The sequence below is a fragment of the Procambarus clarkii genome, chromosome 45 (genome assembly GCF_040958095.1).
Source record: "Procambarus clarkii isolate CNS0578487 chromosome 45, FALCON_Pclarkii_2.0, whole genome shotgun sequence".
NCBI lineage: Eukaryota > Metazoa > Arthropoda > Malacostraca > Decapoda > Cambaridae > Procambarus > Procambarus clarkii.
Window position 1 is genome coordinate 22,070,410 of NC_091194.1, and position 23,984 is coordinate 22,094,393.

A 23,984-nucleotide genomic window follows, 5' to 3' on the forward strand; every position below is an offset into this window, starting at 1 on the left:
GTTATTTATTTTGGAGATATTCCGTGAATGTTCTAACTTTAATTAGTCTGTCTATCACTGAATTTTTCATGGATATGATACCAACATCAAATCATATATCAGATGTCACCCTATCCCCACTGGATTTTGAAGAAGCCATAGACAGTATGCCTATGCACTCTGCACCAGGCCCTGACTCTTGGAACTCTATATTCATCAAGAACTGTAAAAAACCGCTATCGCAGACCCTTCACATTCTTTGGAGACAAAGCCTAGATACTGGCATTATCCCTGACATTAATTAAAAACAGCAGAGATAGCACCGCTCCATAAAGTAGGAAATAAGGCAGAGGCAAAAAATTACATATCGATAGCACTAACATCGCACATCATAAAAAGTTTTGAGAGAGAAAAGTAAGAAGTAAGATCACAAAATACTGTACATGGAATCACAGCATCTCCATAACCCCGGACAACATGGTTTCAGAACAGGGCACTCTTGCCTATCACAGTTGCTGGACCACTATGACATGGCACTAGATGCCATGGAAGACAAACAAAACGCTGATGCAATTTACACAGATTTCGCAAAAGCCTTTGACAAATGTGACCATGGTGTTATTGCAAATAAAATGCGTTCAAAAAAGAATTACAGGAAAAATAAGCAGATGGATCTACAATTTCCTGACTAGTAGAACCCAATATGTAATAGTCAACAAAATAAAATCCAGCCCATCAACCGTGAAGAGCTCAGTCCCCCAGGGTACTGTGCTTGCTCCAGTACTTTTTCTCATCCTCATATCGGACATAGACAAGGACACAACCTATAGTACTGTATCATCGTTTGCAGATGACACTAGGATTTTTATGAGAGTAGACAACATAGAGGACACAGCAAACCTCCAATCAGATGTAAATCAGGTCTTTCTATGGGCTTCCGGAAATAACATGGTGTTTAACGAAGATAAGTTTCAGCTCATGCACTACGGAAAAAATGAAAATATAAAAACGGAAACCACGTACAAAACTCAGTCAAATCATAACATAGAACGGAAAGGCAATGTAAAGGATTTGGGTGTACTGAAGACCTTACATTTAAAGAACACAATAAAGTAGCCGTCACAACTGCAAGAAAAATGACAGGTTGGATAACAAGAACCTTTCACACTAGAGATGCTATACCGATGATCATACTTTTCAAGACACTAGTGCTCTCTAGAGTGAAATACTGCTACACAATGACAGCCCCTTTCAAAGCTGGAGAAATTGCTGACCTGGAGAGCGTGCAGAGATCCTTTACTGCTAGAATCCACTCAGTAAAACATCTAAACTATTGGGACCGACTAAAGAGCCTAAACCTGTATTCTCTTGAGCGCAGGCGGGAGAGATACTCTTATAGTCTGTGGGTTGGTTGGTGTTGTCGTCGTTGATCCTTCTCTATGGACAACCCAACCCACAACTCGGCAGAGTGCTTATACTAGGAGATCACCCTTGGCGCTTCTGGCTCTTGGAGAGGGGCTCAACGTCACACGTTTAGGGGATGCGGCTCCAACACTTAGCCTCGTTGTCACGTGCACACACCCACTCGAGCCGCTGTGACTCCCCACTCTCTCCTAATGAGATATGATCTCCTCAATCCCCTATGACTTACTAGTATTACCTCCTACCCTGTCCACAGCAGTGGTTCTTGGTTCTTTCTCTCTCTCTCTCCTTCTTTACTACCTCCTGGGAAGCCTCACTAGGACAAGGGCGAACACCAGCCAATTGGGATACATTTACTGGACAAAGCACATACACGATACATACACACATATAATAATAATGAATCCTATACTCTATAATATTACAATCAGGTTGCACTCCATCACCATCAGAACTCTATTATCAGCTTATCAAGTGGTATCCTATCTCCTGGTTCACCACCTGATACTATCAACCTCCTCAAGTTGATCAAGTCTACATACACTGCTGCACCATCAGCAGAGAATATATATATGTATCTATAAATGTGTACAAAGAAAATCAGCATATGAATGCAATAACACGTATCAGTATAAATGTTCCTTGATACACAACAATGATCAATCGATCACTCTATCAGTCCTAGAACGCATACGTCTGTAGGTAATCCAGCCTACGACTGTAACTCTAAACTTCAGTGTAAAAACACTCCTTGACATAAGAATGCCAACAGTCACTCACCTCTCACTGCGTCTTGCACGTTAATGACAACCAAACACTATCAACTCCCTATAAGTAATCCACCAGAACTTCCTTTCCACCTCTGGAAGTTCACTACCCTGATATCTTCAGGTTCTTCCGGGCTTCACTACCAGGATCCTCTGCAGCTCCTCCAGGCTGCTATCATGAAGTTTCCTTGAGCAACTACAGTGCTTCACCCTTCTGCTAGGGTCCTCCACAGCTCTCTTGGCTGCTACACCATGAAGTTCCCTCGAGCAACTATGGTGCTTCACCACCTCTACAGAAGCACGTGACACTCCTCTTCACTACTTCTCCTCACAGCTCGAGGTCCTCTGCTCCACTACCTTGGCGTCTCATCAACCACTTCATCTGTGCTGGCTTTGAAGTTCTTAGCAACTTCTTCCCCAAAGACAAACCTGCAACCCATCGACACTCCAATAAAATGTTCCCCTTTAACACATAAACAAAAATAACCACACAATATGTTTGCCTCAAACCTCTATCTGTCCTCTACATACAGTGAGAGTGGACTCCCCCGTTTTGGGCGGGTCCATACTCCACCTCGCCTGGCGGCGGTCCTCACTCGCTGGGAGGGTCTTCCTCCGTCAGGAGCCGGGCTCCCTCAGTCGCCTGCCAGCGCTCAGAGGGGACGGATGTCGCTCCATGTTCCTCCCTCTTCACTCTCTTATTTCAGGCTTTCTGCCTTATTAAAACATGTCTAACTTATAAATAAACATCGCTACTGTCGCTGGGCACACGACCAACTACGAGCAATCACTATGAACTGGCTTATATCATGCTTACCACAGATTGTCTGGTCGAGGGCGCTTCTCCCTCTGACGAAGCTTGATCAGCGCGCTTCACACAGCCCACGAAAATGCCTCTGAGCAGCTTATTAAACTCTGCTCGTCGACCAGGACTTGAGACCACAACGTTCCCAGCTCGATTCTACAGCTGGCACATCTGCATACTTCTCTTCTCTTCGAGATATATCACTAGGGGGTTCCCTTCTGACGGGAGCTCAACGGAGCGTGGCTTTCCCCTGCGATGTCTGGCACTCAAGTGAGGTCAAAGCCCCTCCAGAAGCGAGCCTCACGCCTCCAGCAAAATGTCCACATCTCCTAGCCAGTCATTTATCTGTTTCCTTCTTCACTGCCCATAATCTTAAATTCTTATATATATCCAACCAGCCATTTTACATATGGGTTATCACCTCAATATTTGCTAGACCTTCTAATCAGGTCAGGCTTGATGAATAACTCTCAAGGAGGGAGACTCGTTTCTCCTGCAGGCTGAGATCATAACAATATATAATAATTTACACATGGAAAATAGTAGAGGGGCTGGTCCCAAACCTGCACACAGAAATAACAGCACATGAGACCAGAAGACATGGCAGGATGTGCAGAATACCCCCGTTGAAGAGCAGAGGTGCAACAGGTACTCTGAGAGAGAACTATCAACATCAGAGGCCCGAGACTGTTCAACACGCTTCCGCTACATATAAGGGGCATAACTGGCCGACCCCTCACAGTGTTCAAGAGAGAACGTGACAAGCAAAGGATACCAAAGGATACCTGATCAGCCAGGCTGTGACTCATACGTCAGTCTGCGAGCAGTCGCGTTCAACAGCCTGGTTGACCAGTCCAGCAATGAGGAGGCCTGGTCGACGACCGGGCCACGGGGTCGCTGAGCCCCGGAATCACCTCAAAGTAACCTCAAGGTAGGTATTTATTGTCTTTGGGAATGGCATTATTGTTATAGGTATGAAAATACATTGCAATCAATTTGTATTGTTTCAACATCATAAAAGTATTGCAACAAGGTACGTGCCACATTTTACCTGGTTTGCCAATACATTCTCACCGCTGGCAACTTCATAATGCCCATCAACATTGTCAGTCCCAAATATCTGGCCAGCTCTTTTACACTCAATTCATCCCACTTATTGCTTGGGGTGCTAGAAGCATGCAGTTACTTTCTGATGCATAAAAGTTTGTTTCATATATAAAATATTGCAACAAATCTCGTAATAAATAACTAAAAATCTAAGAGGAGGGGTTGGTTATGGTAGTCAAGCCTGGTGTTCCAGTAAAACTTTCTACAAATGGTGGAGTGTTTTCAGTTGACCAGGCTTGACCAGAACGTTGCTGTTTCCTAGGTGTGGTACAGCCACGTGAGCCTCTGGCGGTATGAGCATCAAAATCATCACTCCCCTCACTTTCAATCTCATCCTCACCTACTGTTTGTTTCAACAAACTCACTATCTGCATCACTGTCACTTTCAGCACTTTCAATTTCTAAATCAGAGTGCCTAAGTGCCACTTGGCCCATAACAGATAACGGGAAGGTATTTGTACAAAGGTTAAAACATGTCCCAAAATGATCAGATAAAACTAATTTTAACAAATACTGTATATTAAATTTGGATATCAGCTACGTCCCTCCCGAACATCCACAGAGTGAATTTTGGACATCATATTGGTCCCTCCCGAACAAAAGTGTTAATAGGTACATTGTAGCATAGCACATAATAACTAGAGTGGGTAGCAAAAAAGAAAAAAATGAGTTTGAAACACATGGTGGAATCTATGAGAATGAAATGAAGTACTTTTCGGTAATTTTTAATTCATTAGGGAGTGAGATTAATTGACTGCATCCTTTAAATTGCAAGGAATGTTTGCACAGATTTAGTCTGACTCTGTAGATATTGAAGATATTTTTATTTATGATGTAGTGTTCATGGGTTCTATTATATCAATCAAGGAAGAGTTTCAGATCAAGATTAGCATTTAGGAACAAGGTTTTGCACAAGTAAATAGCACAAGAGTTGCTATTCTCTGTGGAGTGAGTGTATGTTCAGCATGTTTATGGATTTATACAGAGGGACTGTGTTGTCTGCAGACAGAATTTGTTATAAAGTGGCACCTCGACTTACGATTGCCCCGACTTACGATAATTTCGAGTTACGATGTAAATTTGATCGAAAAATGCAACTCAACTTACGATGGTGTCGTCGACTAATGATATTTGTTGGTACACGTTCGGGTTGACCGAGCGCATGGTTCCCGGTCACGCGGTCTGACCTGCCTCGGTTTACTACAGCTGTCCGCTTAGTGATGATCCTGCCTGTAAGAAATTCCGTTTTTGTGGTGATTTTTGCTTTTTGAACATAAATCACGCCATGGGTCCTGTTACGACCCTCGGTTCCTCAGTGGAAACCAGAGGTCAAATTGAGCTCTAAAATAATTTACCGTACATTATTTGGTGCGCTTGTTGATGCGCGTTCCTATCTTCTTTGCCAGATGTAAGACGAATTTTGTTCGCACAGAGCATTCAGACTCTTGAGCTTGTTGTGGATTAAGTATAACAGTGAAGTAATTATTAACTATCCTTAGAACAAGTAAAGTAAACAGGATTTTACGTCGGTGAAGATTTGTAATGTGTATAAGCTGCACGATCAATTAGGCTCTTCCCGGCAACCACAACAACTCGGGAGCTTGGCGACTGGACGCTGGCGCTTTCTTCTCTGTTCAGACTGTGTGGTGTGAAGACCTACCTGTGGGGCTCTGCCTTGATTCTCTTCCTCCTTCTCCCTTTCCCTTACCTTAAGTTCCTGTAACAACAAATAACGGTTGTGTGTTAGCCTAGGGGCCCAGATCAACTAGCAAAGGATACATCTTGCACTGACTGGACACCCAGCTGGATCCCTTCACGATTGAGGTGAGTGTGGCTTTGTGATAGGGGCCATGCAAATTTTTGTTTTTTCCAATTTTTCTTTTTTTAATTTTTTCTTTTGCTAGGAGCTAAATTAATTAGTGATGGAGGCTAAAATGCAGGAACTGGCAAAGGACCCTTCAGTGGTAGAGATTAAGAAGCTCACCAAATTTAATCTAATTTAGTATTGTTAGGCAAGGAATTTGGCCTCGAGTTAAACGACACTGATAAAAAGTGGACCTTGGTGAATGAAATTTTACACCACTGTATAGACCAAGAACTATTGCCAAGTGATACAATTTTATGCCAGCCCAGTCCAGCTGAAAGTGTAACTAGTAGAAATATGGAGTTAGAATTACAACTAGCCCAGTTAAGACTGGCAGAGCAAAAGGCTAGAGTAGCAGAGCAAGAGGCTAAACTCTTAGAACAAAATGCTAAAGTTGAAGAGCAAAGGCTCAAAAATGAGGCAGCAAGAATGGTACCACCACCTACTGGGGACTCAAACCCCAGGCATTCTGATAAAAAGCAGAACTTACCTGAATTTTCAGAGTCAGACCCTGAAAGATTTTTCAACCATTTTCAGAGACTAGCCATGTCCATGAACTGGCCAAGGAAAGAGTGGGTGAAAATCTTGCAGGGGTGGCTTAGGGGTAAAGCACAAGATATTTTTATAAACATGCCTGACGACGAGTGTTTTGAACATAGTAAAGTCAGGGAACGGATTTTGAGGGCATATGAAATTACGCCTGAAGCTAACCGCCAAGCTTATCGCAACCTTAGGCCTACTCACAACCAACCTCTCACTGAATTTGCTAATGACCAAATTAGATTGTTTGAAAAATGGATTCGCTCGGCTAAAGCCGAAACATACGAGGCACTTAAAAATTTAGTTTTAGGGGAGAACTTTATAGATAATATGCCAGAGCATGTAGCACGTTACCTTAGAGGAAGGACAGAGGTAGATTCTAATATTGTGGATTTGGCCAAGATGGCAGAAAACTACCAGTTGGCGGGCAAAAGGCCCAATAAAAATAATTCTGTCCCACAGAGTATCAAAACTTATACCTACAGCCAGTCCAGACCAGCCCATTCTAACCCTATAACTAATCCACCTTCTGTTTCAGACATAACTAACCCTGTTAAATTGTCTAGCCCTACGGCACTTAAGGGTGAACCAAAGGGCAATCCTGTTAGTAATGCCTCTTCTCCCCGACGAATCTGTGGTCACTGTAAACGTCCAAACTACATTACTAGCCGTTGTTGGCAACTGTACCCAGAAAAAAAGACCCAATGCTCTTGTTGTGACACAGGGCTTGAGGCCTTCTGAAGGGTTAGGGAGTAAGCTCTCCAACCCACAGTGGTTGGACCTGCTTACCCCATTCTTATCGAAAGGGAGACTACTTTTGTCTGAGGGTTCTTCCTGGAAGGACGTGGTGATCTTCCGAGACATCAGTGCCATCTAGACTTTAATTTTAAAGAGTGCATTGCAAGGTGCCAACACTCTTGACACTGGAGAGGTAGTACTGGTCGAGGGTGTCACTAGTGATACTCGAGCAGTACCCCTCCATAAGGTTACCCTGGAATCTGATTTCCACAAGGGTGTTTGTACAGCCAGAGTCACTTCTTACCTGTCTTTCCCTAATGTTGATGTAATATTGGGTAATGATTTAGCAGGGGATAAGGTAGGGGACTCCAGACTGCCTATTATGTTGCCTACCCCTAAGGTTTCCCTGGATCTACCCGCCGCAGAGGATAATGTTGTGTACCCTGCGTGCGCGGTGACCAGGTCTATGGGACTTAAATGTAAGGGCAGCCCTGTGCTTGCCAAGGTGGTAAATCCCGAGGACACGAGGAACTTTCCGAGTGGTGAAAGCCAAGTGGACCTTGCAGACACATTCATGGCCCGACTCGATGACGTGGCCGAGGACACTGCGGATAGCCTACCATCGCCTCCTACCGAGAATAGTGAGGAGGTGGAGGAGTACGCTGTTGAGCCTCGGCCAATGGTATCTGACCAAGGCCTGGACGCCTCAAGTGAGTTACAGAAAGCTAACCCCAGTCTTGCAGAATGTCATGAAATAGCCCTCTCTAAGGAGGAAATTGTAGATGCAGCCACTGGGTACTGGGAACACAATGATCAGATTTTGATGAAAAAATGGAGACCACAAACTGCTCCCTTGTCAAATGAGTGGGAGGTAGTCCACCAGGTTATGTTGCCGACCTACTATAGAGAGAGAGTTTTGACAGCTGCTCATGATGATCCTATGGGGGGACATCAGGGTATTAATATTACTTATCACAAAATTTTTAAATACTTTTTTGGCCCAAGCTGCGATGTGGCAAAATTTTGTAATTCATGTATTGCTTGTCAGCTTGTTGGGAAACCAAACCAGACACCACCTTGGGTCATGCAAACTGACAATGGTACTAATTTTAAGTCTGATATTTTTTAACAATTTTGTAAGGACCATGGAATAACTCATCAGGTTTCCATCCCATACCATCCACAGAGTCAGGGGGCAATTGAGTGGTTCCACCTAACTCTGAAGCAGATGTTGAAGACATCGTGCGAGAGTTCCCACAACTTCTGGGATGAGAACCTGCCTTATGTTTTGTTTGCTGCTCGAGAGGGGTTACAAAGTTCACTGGGTTGCTCTCCTTTTGAGTGAGTCTTTGGCCATAAAGTTCGTGGACCCTTGCAAATGTTACAGGAGAATCTGTTAGGGAACGTAACGTTGACTGAAGGTTCGGCTTACTTTGCGCAACACCACCAGAGACTCAAGGACTGCAAGGCGGCTGCACTAAAGTATCTTGGGAAGGCCCAAGAAAATATGAAAGAACGACACGATGCTAAGGCTAAGTTGCGGGTATTTCAGTCTGGTGACCCTGTCCTGGTATTAAAGCCTTGACTAGGGAACACTTATGTCTCACAAGTACGAAGGCCCTTATATTGTGACAGAAAAGGCTGGGGCCCTCACGTACAAAGTGAGGCACTCGGACAAGCGTAACCAGGTGATGCTCGTACACTTGAACCGGCTGAAGAAGTTCCAGGGCCCCCGGCCCATTGCACTAACCAATCTTTCCTTTTCCAGTGAGGGAGGGGAGATGATTGTTCTGGGGACCCATCTAATCTCATTCTCAATAATTCTAGTTCTGTGAATGCTGTGGAGGAGGGACTGTCCCATTTGCTGATGGCCCAATGTGAAGAGGTGCAGTCGTTGCTTGACGAATTCTCCAGTCTGTTCGGGGAGGTCCTCACCCAGACTGATGCCATTTGCCATGATGTCGAGTTGACGGACTACACCCCCATTCGCCTTCAACCCTATCGGATGAGTCCAGAAAAGAAGGCCATCGTACGGAAAGAGGTCGACTTCCTGCTCCAGCACGGCCTCATCCAGCCGAGCCAGGGCTCTTGGTGCTCGCCCTGCCTTTTGGTCACCAAACCAGATGGCTCCTGGTGATTATGCACCGACTATCGGCAGCTCAACAAGGTGACCATTGTGGATGCCTATCCGCTGCCCCTCCTCGAAGACTGCATCGACGAGATCAGAAACGCCAAGTACGCCTCGAAATTCGACCTCTCAAGGGTGCTGGTGCAGTGTTGTTGCAAACTGGGCATGATAAAGTGGATCACCCAGTATACTATTACTCTGTGAAATTTGACAAGGCGCAACGCAATTATTCAGTGGTAGAAAAAGAGGCGTTGGCGCTAGTGTTAACATGTAAAAGTTTGAAGTATACCTCACAGGTAATATAGTGGAAGTGTACACGGACCATAACCCACTAGTGTTCATAAACCAGATGAAGGCAAAAACTAAACGCATCCTCAGGTGGGCGTTGTACCTACAGGACTTCAATCTTTCCATTACCCACCTACCGGGCCGACTCAACATGATAGCCGACGCTCTGTCCCGGTTACCTGAGTAACAGTCATCTGAGCCACAGGAAGCCATTTACCAACTGTCATGCTTCAGTTATTTTTTTTAGGTTCTCCTGTGATATTAAATATTCCGTGTCCAATTTATTACTTCCCAGTTTTTTTTTTTTGTATGTGTTTTTTCTTTCTCCCTTTGTGTGTTTTTCAGAAAATTTATTTCTGTGTGCTTTTTCTTTCAGAGAAATTTTTGTTTTTGGTTGATTTTCTTTTATGGCATAGATTTTCCTTTTTATTCTCTGTATACTCTTACAAAAAAAAAATGACTACTATTCTAGTAGCCACATTTTTTTTCTCTGAAAGGGGGAGGAGTGTTACGACCCTCGGTTCCTCAGTGGAAACCAGAGGTCAAATTGAGCTCTAAAATAATTTACCATACATTATTTGGTGCGCTTGTCAATGCACGTTCCTATCTTCCTTGCCAGACGCAAGACGAATCTTGTTCACACAGAGCATTCAGACTCTTGAGCTTGTTGTGGATTAAGTGTAACAGTGAAGTAATTATTAACTATCCTTAGAACGAGTAGAGTAAACAGGATTTTACGTCGGTGAAGATTTGTAATGTGTATAAGCTGCACGATCAATTAGGCTCTTCCCGGCAACCACAACAACTCGGGAGCTTGGCGACTGGACGCTGGCACTTTCTTCTCTGTTCAGACTGTGTGGTGTGAAGACCTACCTGTGGGGCTCTGCCTTGATTCTCTTCCTCCTTCTCCCTTTCCCTTACCTTAAGTTCCTGTAACTACAAAGTTAAGTACCTTTATATGTAACCGTGCATACTGCTGGAATTGTAAGACTTGTGTAGATATTGTGTAGTATTAGCCAGTGTTTGGGTATCCCTAAGTGTTGTGTTGTGTTAGGGCACCATGTGGGCTCACTACCCTAAGCTGCCTCAAGCTTTCAAGTTCTTCACTAGTAGACTTTACCCTAGCTTGTCCTAATTGTAAAACCTTGTATCCTGCCTATGTGAAGCAAGGCTTTTAAAGTAAGATAGTGTGGTAAAGTAATTATTGTTATTGTTATTTAATGTATAATGGGGGGGGGTTGTTAAGAGGGTTTAATAAATAAGTTAGTTTTAAAGTAGTATCCATTCTTCCTGTGTAGGGGAGCAGTGATCAAACCTCTAGGCTGACGTATTGACCTTAACCCACTTACTTAATATTGTTTATGTTCTTATTGGGGGCCGGGCCTATCTGATCTCCCCTAATTTTGATACATCCTGATTCTAACTGCTGGCCCTTCTCTTTAATACTCTATACCCTCCATAACAGCCCATAAATTTATAACAGGTCCCAAGAAAGTCAGTGGTAAGGTTCAACATATGAAAACCCATGTAAGGATGACCATAGAGCAAAAACAAGAAATCATTCGTAAATATGAAGATGGTGTGCGGGTTGTTGAACTAGCTAGGCAAGACAACAAACCTCAGTCAACGATATCCATCATACTGGCTAAGAAAATGGACATTATGAGTGCTAAAGTGGCAAAAGGTGTGTCAATAACCACGAAACATAGAACACAAACACTTGAAGATGTTGAACAGTTATTATTAATTTGGATACACAGCAAGGAGCTAGCGGGTGATAGAGTTTCAGAGGCCATCATTTGTGAAAAAGCAAGGAAATTGCATGAAGACCTTTTAAAGAAAACCCCTGGAACGAGTGATGCAAATGCGAAAGAGTTTAAGGTGAGCAGGGGATGGTTTGAGAAAGTTAGAAAAAGAAGTGGCATTCATAGTGTTCTGAGTGTTGTGAGCTGGTGGAGGAACACAGCGAAGAACTGACCACCGAAGAACTTCACAAGGAGCAGCAACAAGAGACAGCTGAGGAAATTTCTTCAGGGGAGGAGGAGACAGTACAGAATGTCCCTTCCTCATTAATTAAAAAAATGTGTGCTGCATGGGAAGAATTGCAAATTTTTGCTGAAACGACTCGCCCAAATCACAGTGCAGTAGGCCGTTGCCTTAACCTTTATCATGACACTGTGATGCCTCACTACAGACAAAAATTAAAACATGGAAAAACAAAAATCTCTGGAAAGGTTTTTAGTAAGACAAACAAGCAGTGAATCACAACCAGGTCCTAGTGGTATGCAGGCAAAACGTAAGAGAGAGAGTGTACCCCAGAGAAGTCATCACTGCCTGATGATATAATGGAAGGGGACTCCCCTTCCAAACAGTAACACCTCTCCTCCTCCCCCCTCCTCACCATCTTCCATACACATCATGAGTTCTCCATCAAGGTAAGATAAACATGTACTGTATTGTAGTTAGAAAAAAAATTGTATTCAGTATAAAATGTATTTGTAAGTTAATATTTTGGAGGGTGGGGAACGGATTAATGCAATTCCCTTTATTTCTTATGGGAAAAATCGCTTCGACTCATGATATTTCGACTTACGATCCGTCTCTGGGAACGGATTACCATCGTAAGTCGAGGCCCCACTATAGCTCTGAATTTTGCTGGGTGATGATGAGCTTGAGGTAATTTGTAGTGATTGAACCACATGCACAGACACCGTATGCTAGATAGGGATAAATTAGTGAATAGTATAGGTTAAGGAGAGCCTGGGGTATTATGTACTAAAATTAGGTGAAGGGGTGGCACAAGATAGTGCTACCCACTTTCAGAGAGTATCCCAACAGTTTTTTAGATGTTTTTGGCTATGCATTTTATGTGGAGTTGAAGTTTAGTCTCTTGTCTGTGTATAGGCCAAGGAACTTTCCATCACTTTAATGCATAAACATTGTCTATCTAAAGGTGAATTTGACAGTTTTTTTATTTATAAGTATAGACAAGAGTTCTTACATTCTTGTAAAGCCACTAGCACGTATAGCGCTTTGGGTATGTCCTTAATCCTAATTTTTTCCCAGAATGCAACGTGCCAAATTGTTTAACGACCAGGTACCCATTCACTGCTGGGTGAACAGAGGCTGCAGTTAAAGATTGGTGCCCAGTCAATCTTTCCCAGCCAAGGTATAAACCCAGGGCAAAGCCCTCACAAAGCACCAGGCGAGTGTTTTACATTAGGGACTGCAAGTTTATTTTTTTATTTTCATTGGGTTATCTAAGAATAGGCTAGGTTGGGTATGGTCAACCCATGCACGTGCATTTTCAACAAATCACATTTTTTAATTGTTAAAATCATTTACATCATTAGGTTAAACTGTGTAGATTGTGTCAGAGTGACTTAAATTGTGCAGGGTTACCTTGGGCAGGGTTACCTTGGGCAGGGGGTTACCTTGGGCAGGGGGTTACCTTGGGCAGGGGTTACCTTGGCCAGGGGGTTACCTTGGGCAGGGGGTTACCTTGGGCAGGGCTCTCTCTAGCCTATTTATTGCCTGTCCCTACCTCCTCATCACAATCGACTTGAGAATGGTCCAGGACGGACCGAAACGTCGTCGTCCCTTCAATTTCTAGCGTGTGGTCTGGTCAACAGGTAAAGGTACATACATTGAGTTACATACATAATATTGGATTTAAAGTTAAGACATTTGGTTGATTTTCGTAAACCAATACTAAATATCTTAAGTTAGTTAGTTTAGTTCATTTATTATTATTTTTTATTTTATTTTATTTATTTTATTTATTTATATACAAGAAGGTACATTGGGTTTGTGAGGATACATAGCATGTTGTTTACAATCTTGTAAAGCCACTAGTACGCGCAGCGTTTCGGGCAGGTCCTTAATCTAACAGATAATTTTAAGTAAGTAAATTCTAGCAGAATTAATGAAATGGTAACAGATACATTGCAAGAAAAAAATAAAAATGAGATGGGAGAGATTAGTGGGTATATTAAAGCACATTGGTAGCTCTGATTGATTGAATTGACAGCTTGATTGGTAATTTAGACAAGATTAATAGGCACCATGCAGCAAATAGATAGCGCATATAAGAAGATAGCAATGATCACAATGGTAAAGTTGTTTGGATTAGGTACATAAAGATTGGGAGATTGGGTAGCACTAGATACAGTGCAATTTTAAAGCAACAAGGTAGGAAACTATGAAGATGGAATTAGGTACTTTTTACTTTTGTTTTTGAATGACACAAAAGCTGGACAGCTTTTCAGTTCATTAGGAAGTGAGTTCCATAGACTAGGTCCCTTTATTTGCATAAAGTGTTTAAACAAATTAAGTTTGACTTTAGAGATATCAAAGATATATTTATTTCAGGTGTGGTGATAATGGGTCCTATTACATCTGTCCAGGGAAAGTTTCAGAGCAGGATTTGCATTTAAGAACAGGGGTTTCTAAATGTAGTTGACACAAGAGAATGTGAGGAGTGAGATTATGTTTAGCATGTTTAGGGATTTAAACAAGGGAGCTGAGTGTTGTCTGAAAGCAGAATTTGTTATTATTCTGATAGCAGATTTTTGCTGGGTGATGATGGACTTGAGGTGGTTTGCAGTGGTTGAACCCCATGCTCAGATACCATAATTAAGATAGGGATAGATTAGTGCATAATATAGAGAGATGAGAGCAGAGTTAGGTACATAATATCTGATTTTGGAGAGTATACCAACTGTTTTAGAGACTTTATTAGTTATGTGTTGTATGTGGGTGCTGAAGTTGAGTCTCTTGTCTAGGAATAGGCCAAGAAACTTTCCATCATTTTTATTGCTGATGTTAACATTGTCTATCTGAAGCTGAATGGCATTTGTTGATTTGCTTGCAAATAAGATGTAGTAGGTCTTTTCTATGTTAAGTGTTAGTTTGTTGGTTGACATCCATAAGTGGACTTTTTTTTAGTTCATTATTAAGAACATTATTTAGTGTATGTGGATTGGGGTTTGAGTAGATGAGGGTAGTATCATCAGCAAACAATATAGATTTAAGAATGTTAGAGACATAAGGCAGATCATTGATGTATATAAGAAATAGAAGAGGTCCCATGATGCTGCCCTGTGGCACTCCAACGGTTATTGGGAGAGTGGGAGAGGTTATATTATTGATGGCTACACATTGGTGTCTATCACTAAGATAGGATTGGATATAGTCCAGTGTATGGCCTCGGATTCCATAATGATGTAGTTTAAGTAAGAGGTAATTGTGATTAACAGTATCAAAGGCCTTTCTCAGGTCAATGAAGAGTCCAACCGGAAACTCATTTTTGTCAAGGGCTGAGTAAATTATATCAAGGAGACTAATAATTGCATCGTTGGTACTCTTTTGGGAGCGGGAGCCAAACTGACAGGGGCTGAGTATTATTATTACAGAGGTACCTAATGGGATCAGAGACTGAGCCCCACAATTCATATAGCTAAGCAAGTTACAATCTTGAATACATGAATTCAGAGACAACTCTATAACAAATGTTCAAGAGATGTAAATATTTCATGCTAAATATCATGAGAGCATAAATTGTAAACCCCAAATGTTATTTACACGAATTTCCCTCAGAGCCACCATCTCACTAGTGGCCTCAACGAGATTAGGAAGCCAGCGGCTTGTCAAAACTCCTCCCCATTTGTCCTGATGATTTTATCGAGCTGGATTTTGAATTTTGCAAATTCAAATTTGAATTTGAATTTTTGAATTTGCCAATGCTTTGGCATTTACGGTTTAGGCGGATGGGCGGGTCCATGGGTTTATAACCCTATGGATTAAAAGTAAAGTAAAGTAAAGAATGTTAAAGAATAAAAAACATGTTTTTAGTCCTACACTGAGTCTTGGTGAGTTTGAAACCACTTCTCCTTGTTTGTGTTACACAGTTTGAAGAAGTTGTCTGGATCAACATCCTGCAAATTGTTCAGTATTTTAAGTTTGTATGAGATCCGCCTAGTGATGCCTGGTCTGCAATCTTAGCCCGTGGTCCTCAGCCGTTCCTGATACGAGAGGTGATTAAGTTCAGTAATAAATTTGGTTGCCTGATGTTGTACTTTCTCCTGCAACTCTCATCAATGTCACATTGTCTAGTGGATGCTCTATTTTTTATTTTATTTTTATTGTATTTATATATATACAAGAGTTCTTATGTTCTTGTACAGCCACTAGCATGCGTTGCGCTTATACTGCCCGTACATATGATTGATTGATTGATAAAGATTAAGCCACCCAAGAGGTGGCACGGACTTGAATAGCCCGTAAGTTTTTTTTTTTTATTTACATTTTTACATGCAAGCATGCGATTTAAATTACAATAAAACATAAAATTAGAAACATAAGAGAACAAAACAAGAAACCGCCGGCCAGAAGGACCGACAGAACAACACGTACCAAAACTGGAAAGGTTACAGGAAATGCAGAATACACAAAAGTTTACAAAATAGAGAACAAAACAGAAAACAAACACAAACAAGCATGCAATGCAAGCAAAACAAGAACATAGCAACAAGTTAAAACATTTTAGCAGTATGAAACAAAACAGAAGCGCCGGCCTGAAGGACCGACAACAAAGCACAACAGTATGAACAAAATGAAATATAATAAAAAATACAATAAAATAGCACACCACACAACCAGCCAATAACAAACAAAAAAATATAAAAAAAAGATACAAATAAAAGACAAACACAACACATAAGCATAAAATAAAACACATAGGGCACGGTAATAACACAAAACAAATACATGAAGACTAGCACACACACCAAGCCACCCGCCTCGCCACAAACAAAGGGAGAGTCACGGGCACAAACTACCGAAAGGCAAACAAACAGCCAGAAGGGCACACAGCACAAAAGTAGAAAATCATCAGACATACTTGCCCGGAAACACGTCCTGAGGGAATCGTACATGGAACGCCTCCCATCGCAACCACTGCCAAGGGCTCGACCATCCACCGGGGACGCCATATCATCCGGGACATTGGCCACAAACACCCTCAAACAGGGCACCCAAATGGTACCACTCCTGACCCGAGTGACCGGCACACGCTCCCACACCAATGGAACTGCCCCACCCTGAAAGTCCAGCGCCTCTTCGCAGATCGGTAACAGAGCAATCCGCGCCCAGTGACCCAACGGCATCAGACTCCGGTAACACAGTCCCCAAGTCCCCAACGGACATCCTCAGAGGAGGGAGCCGGACAGAAGGCACCATCACAGGGGCACCAGCGTCCACGGGCACACCACCGGACGACCGCCGGGATACTGAACTGCGCACATCCTTCCGCAAGGTCACCACCAGGCCACGCCCAACCCCTCCATCCCCACCATCCCTGACAGCGGAGGCCACCACGCCCCACCGCGGAGAGGCCCCCGGTGGAGAAGAAACATCAGGCACACCCGAGACACAGGCACCAACGTCAGCAGGCACATGGACTTCCGCCACCACTAACTGCGGAGCCAGCGACGCATCCGGAACCACTCCATCCACACCCGAAGACCCACAGTCACTAAATTCCCCAACATCAGCCCAGGCAGACGACGAACGCCGGGAACGTTTGGGCACCGGCCTGAGATCGTCAGAGCCGGAAGCTGACTTCGTTCTGCGAAGTTCTGTGGCCCGCCGCAGAACAGCAGCAGCCTCGACCACAGGGGGAACCGGACCACACACATCAAGGGCCTCCACAGCCATCCCAGCACCCAGCACAGCCGGGACCCGAGGCGAGGATGCAGGGCCAGGCGCAGCAGCTGAAGTCGGGTGTGCACACAGCGATGCCTCACAGGGAGCAACAGGAAGGTCCACGGGAGCAACAGCGACAGGAGCAGGAGTAGCATCCGACGGCACCGCAACATCCGGAGGAGGGTCGATGACAACCGGGGGAACGTCGGGCGACGCAGGGGGAGCCTCAGCAACGAACGGGACGCTCACCTCCTCACCCCCGGAGTCCTCGTCCAGAGGGAGCGGCGGGAAATCCTCTTCCCGGAACAAGCTGACTTGAGCAACCGGGGCCGCATCACACCCGGCAGCCTGATGCCCCAACAGGCCACACCGGAAGCAAGTACGGGGTTGCCGGGCATAAAACACACGCACGTAGTACCCCAATAGCCGGACAGAGCACAGTATGTCCGACCTCAGTCGCATCCCGAGGGTCCGAATGTTGGTCTTCACACCCGAATACGTGCCAGACGACAGTGAGTTCATCCGCACACTGATGACGGAGCCGTACCTCTGGAAGAATTGCCGGAGGAGAGTCTCAGGAAACTCCATGGGGCGCCATGAACACTGACATACATCACAGCACCACTACGGTCTGAAATGGTCACAGACCCAGTGCCGTCCTGTAGCTGCAAAGTACGGCCCTCGTACCTCCGTAAGAAAGCACGGTACACCGCCTCACCCACAAACTTGACAACAACACGGTGAGCAGTTACCAGCTCATTGCCATATACGTCCCCAACCGGGACACGAAGCATGTCACTCAATACCACGTCCACCAGCGGGTAACCAGCACGGCCAGTAAACTCCAATCCGATGGAGTTTACCCTCACGACAGGGGGAAGATGGCCGCCCATCGTAAAAGCGCCACGTCCACACCACCAGGAACAGCAGGGAGGGTAGAGACACCCACACCCCCTGCCGGCGAAAACGGCAACCACCCCAAACTACCGGAGCGATCAGGCGACACGTCCTCACTGCACGGCAGCTCAGGAGCAACCAATAGCCCGTAAGTGGTACAATTTTTTGTTCAGTAAATCTATTCAGTGTTCTGAGGTCTCGTTTAATCGTCAGGCTGTTATCGCGGGGGAGGATACTGTGAGATTTTTTTTCTTTGACAATTATCAAAAGAATTAAGTCCTATTGATGTTACATTAATCGTAACTACCTCGCAAGAGAGGCAGACCTTAAACAGCAAGAGCTGCCAGTGGCAGATATTTAATCTTAAAGCCTAAGATCATAGGACCGCGGGAGCAAACCGCCAGGCGAAACCACACGGGTAACACCTGTCACTTAGGTCGCTGGCTCCTCCTAGTTGACAACTAATAAAGGGTTTCACAAAACAATAACTAAAACTACTACACAGTGTATTTACGTTACTTTACTGTCACTCCAGTGGCACATTCAAGAACAGCTAATCAACAGCCTGATGGACCCACAGTATCCTTATCCCGTCGTCGCTGACTGACTAATGACACTAACTGAACACAGTGGTGCCCACTGGTGACGCAAGCTTGCAATCAATATTGTCACGGCTTCACGGTGATCAATACTCTAATCACAAAAACTTGACTGGCGCTCGCTGCCCTCAACGAGGTACCAAGTAACAAGGCGGTTAATCCAAGAATGATAAACCCTTATAAAAATCTTACGACAATCACTTGTCTCTCAGGACAATCAACAACAAAAGTTACTCTAATTGAATTTAAACAATTACGTTAACACACACGTGTCACAACGACACTTAAATGGGAGCAATAACTCGTAAATCAATTAATTACATCAACTTGAAAGTCAAGCATTCGGTGAGTAATTCCCAATTAATTACTGAATACAACAGCCTATTAATTCAGACGAGTATTGACAAAGTCTACTGTCTCTCAACTGACAGTTCACTTCCGGTCTTACGACAGGATTACCTTAACGAGGGTAGACTACTGTACCACACACAAGGTTACAACACTCCGTGTAAACAACAACATCAACACCTGGTGAATTCACTAAGTGGCGGTTACTAATTATCTTTAATTAGCTACGAGTACTTAATCACTCTGTCCGCAGACAGAGCTGATCAGTCCAACGAATTACAGCAGCTTAATTACAGCGCAATTGACTCCGATCATAACAGACCGTCAACCCCTTACGTTAATCAATTAACGACAGCTCGTTAAATCGTTAACACTACGTTAGTCTTCACTTGACAATTCCTCCACTGCGTGAACTTCACTGTGACTGTTGCCTTTACATGTCTCTACGTTAATCACAACAATGTTCAACGAACAAGTGACCTCGTTAAGTAAATCGTGACACCCGGTGACGTTAACTGACTTTAATTCTCACGGAATCTTTCAGAACACAATGCCTTCCACCAAGGTCAAACTTGTCTACGGTTTACACACGGCACAACACAGTACATCACAGTACATCCTTGCCACTCATGGCAAAACTTGTAAATGACTTCCCCCAGTAAATTATCCACCAATAATTCACACTTTACCACAACACAACAGTAAAATTTATAACCAAGGGAAACCTCCCTGTTACCACTTTCACTGCTGAAAAAGGGAATCAAATACAGTGAATTACATACACGGCACATAGAAAAAATAGAAGCAAATAACTCACTTTACTCTACCTCTGAATGTGTCACTAGGTGTCTTCACACACGTCAAAAAACACAGTTGGGCCCAACCTCAACTTGATGACGGCAAACAGGGTAGACTCACACGTCTCCAATTCCCATTCACCTCACCAGGTGGTCACAGGGACAGAGGACAGATGGAACACTGGGGGCGAACCCAGCTTCAGAGTTTTATTACCCAAAACGGAAACAGTGTACTTACATCAATCATGCAGGCACGCAATACTCCCACTCACTCACATACACGTCACCACCCTCACACTCCCACTGCTGCTGCTGGATGATGACGTAGGCGTCCTCACTTCCTACATGTGGTCAGGTGGAGCACAGGGTCCTAGACCACGGGGTTAGCTCCACACACAGAGACCAGGTGGCGCGAACATGCCGGCTTAGGCAGACCAGGGTGCGCGCCCAACAGCAGGGATGCGGTACCACGCCCCTCAACTTGACACGGTACCCCAGGATACGACGGTACACGGTGTTACACGGTACACGAGACCCGAGACAGAGTCCTTCACTGTTCTCTTGTAGTTCCTCAGAATTAGAACTTTTAAGATTTCTCTCATAACACTGAAACCTTCTCTAGCACGTCTCACTGCAGTACCTTCAAGCACAGATACGATAGACAGCGGATGTCACTTTCGTAGCCCGATAATTAACAGCCTCACTGAGTCCAGTTGCTCTAAGATGGCGTCCCACAATTACGCGGCTAGGTGACAAGTTCACACTGTTCAGTACTAGCACCTTTCCAAACTACCGGATTCTTACGGACGGTACACGGAAAGATAGCAAGATGATAGGCGTGACTTTAGTAACGTTGCAGGCGGTATTTCCCGATGCTTGGCCTAGCACGGAAAATTACGTCCTCTCATAGCAACGCTCTAGGTAAGAATGCTTTTTCCCGCCAAGACTACGCCTGGGGTACCATGCGGTACCCCTCAGCGTCTTGACCAATCACGGTTCAGCATTCCTGAGGCCCAGGAGCCCTGGCCAATGGCGCACCTGCCCCATGACGCTACCCCCTCTCTAACGAGGTGGACACGTGATAGGGGGGGGGGGGTGGTCTACAGCCGTTAACCCCCCATACCTCCCTCTCTACACTTGACTTGTACAAAATTTCCCTGAAATCAACTCCCTCCTGTAATTTCCTTCACAGACCTGATACAGCGATCAAAATGACATCAATGGCTAGCAAATGTCATGGGCTGTCCAACGACACCCAACACGACTGTGGAAAAGTTATATTAAAAAAGTTGAATCACGGTGCACATCACTGGTACACTATGCAATTTCGTACTTAATTCAGTGCACGAGAGAGCAGGAAAAATATGTCTCCTGACAGATACTGTTTGACAGTCTCTATGAGGGTGTCCAGCTGCTGGACACATTTTTTGACCAGAAGAGTGGCTGTGTTGATGGTTTCAGGGTAGTTACTGCAAGATTCAGGGACTCTTGAAGCTCTTCTAATGTCGTTGGTTGCTTCACATTCAAGGAGATAGTGAAGGAGTGGCTTTTCTGTGACAGTTTGGCAGAAGATGCACTCTCTCTGTCGGGGTTCACCAATCTCCCAATTGCATCTGTAACCTAGACGTAGTCTATATAACCTAACTGCTATTAAGGCTAAAGTGCTTGGGGTTCTACTACCCAAAATCATTTACGTCCTCTAATTACTCGACACAAAGCTGCTATTAGGACAATATCCAACTCTGGTCCCAGACATCACTCGGTATAGGCCCTACTCAAATCTCTGAATATGTTAGATATTAAGTCACTGCACATTCTCTCATGTGTATTATACATATATAAAACGCTGAACTGTAATGCCAATCCTGACCTCAAAAGCTTCATTGAAGGTTGTAACAGAACCCATGAGCACCACACCAGAAACAAATACAGTTTTGATATTCCAAGAGTACGACTTAATCAAACTAGAAATGCTCTACAAATCAAGGGACCCAGAATGTGGAATGACCTTCCCAACCATGTTAAAGACTGTACCTCTCTCAACCAGTTTAAGTTAAAAACGAAGCTATACCTAATAAATTCCCTGTAACCCTCAATTGTCAACCCATGTCTGGTTTTTTTTTAAACAACGCTGTTTGTCGACCTAATTGTATTTGTGCTGCTTTTTCAGCCAAGTTCCCCCCTTTCTTATTTTTATTTTTAAGTGTTCTCAACACATTTTATACTTTAAACTCAATTAGTATTAAGTTTTAGTCTTTAATGTTTTTCCTGCCCGAAACGCTTTGCGTAATAGTGGCTTTAGGCATTGTATGTACTAGCTCTACCTATAAATTCATCAACTTTGTATCTTACCTTGTATGTATGTACCTTACCTGAATAAAAATATATTTTATTTATTTTTATTTATTTCCCTTTCCCTTGGATTCCTTTTGGGATATTTAAACTTTCTAATTGCCTGAAGATACCATGTTGCAGATGGCGAACCTTCAGCTATTCTCTGGTGTAGGTCGGCTTTGTTGAGATGTGAGAGTTTTTTGGTGATGATGTTTTTTATGTTCTCTAGGCTGGGTTGAATTGTTTTTGTATCACTAGATGACGAGTTGCCAATTTAGCAATTTCATCGGCTTTCTCATTTAATGGGATTCCAACATGGGATGGGATCCAGTTTAAGGTTATGTTGAGTCCTTTGCCTTTAGCGACTGCTCCAAGATACAAAATGGTGGTAATTATTTCCACGTTATATTTCCACTGTTTTTGTCCTAAAATTTGAAGTGCAGCTTTTGAGTTTGTGTGTATGATTGCATTTTGTGCAATATGCGAATGCCTGTTGTATGGCAAACAGCTCAGTTTGGGTTGATGATACTAGTCCTCCCAGTCTCCAATATGCCTGTACGCTGGCCGTGCAAAGAGCAGCGCCAGCACTCTCATATTCTGTGTCCACCGATCCGTCTGTGAAGATGTGGGTGGCTCCTGCTACTGCTATGCTATACATTTGCTCTTCTGTTATGCGACCTTAGGATTGTCGGATCATAGGCAGCCTTTTTCATTGGGAGACTTTCTATTACTATTTTGAAAGTAGGCTCTTCCCACGGTGCGGAAGGAGTGTAATTTGGGTGTGGATGATCACCCTCTCTATCAAGAATCATGCTTTTTAAATGTAGTCTGTTTAGGACTTTTCCTGCTCTTGCAGCCCAAGAGTTTTCATTGTTTTGGCCTAGTCCATCCACCAAGGCCTGTCGTACTGGGATTGGATCAGAAGAAAAAATTATCTTACTGATAATTGTAGCTGTCCTTTTTGATATTCTTTCTTGTAGAGAGGGCAAACCCGTCTCCAGTCTAAGAGTTTCAAGCCTGGTCCACATGGGGGCTCCCAGTGCGGCTCTCATAGCATTGTTTTGGGCAACTTCAAGCTTTTTCCACTGTTGGTGTGATAGATTTGTGAGTGCAGGTGCGGCATAATCGATCACTGATCTGACTGCCTATACATAGTATGTGCGAAGGACTTGCAGATTGGCTCCTCCAGAGAGGGAGGTTAGCGACCTGAGGAATGCCGTCCGGGCCACAGTTCGCTCTCTCAAGTAAGTGACCTCAGCATTAAAATTCATGTGTGTGTCCAAGATTATTCCTAGATACTGATAGGTGTCGACCCATTCAATTGGTTGACCCTGTACTGTGAGTTGGATGTTGGGCTTCGCTATTTTTATGGGCATGGCTTTTGACTTTGTGGGGTTGAGTTTGATCCCAATCTGTTTTGCCTCTTTACTGATGCAGTCTAAGCATTTGGGTGCAAGACGCGCCGCATCCCTTCCTTTTATGATGATGACAAAGTCGTCCGCGTAGTTTAGCAGCCTGCAGTGATGTGGGAGTTTCAACCTCATTATTCTTTCCATTAAACAGTTGAAGAGAAGAGGGCTGAGAATACCTCCTTGCGGTGCACCATTTTCATGTCTTTTGTACTCAGAGACTGTGCCATGAAGTTTTACTCTTGCTTCTCTGTTTAT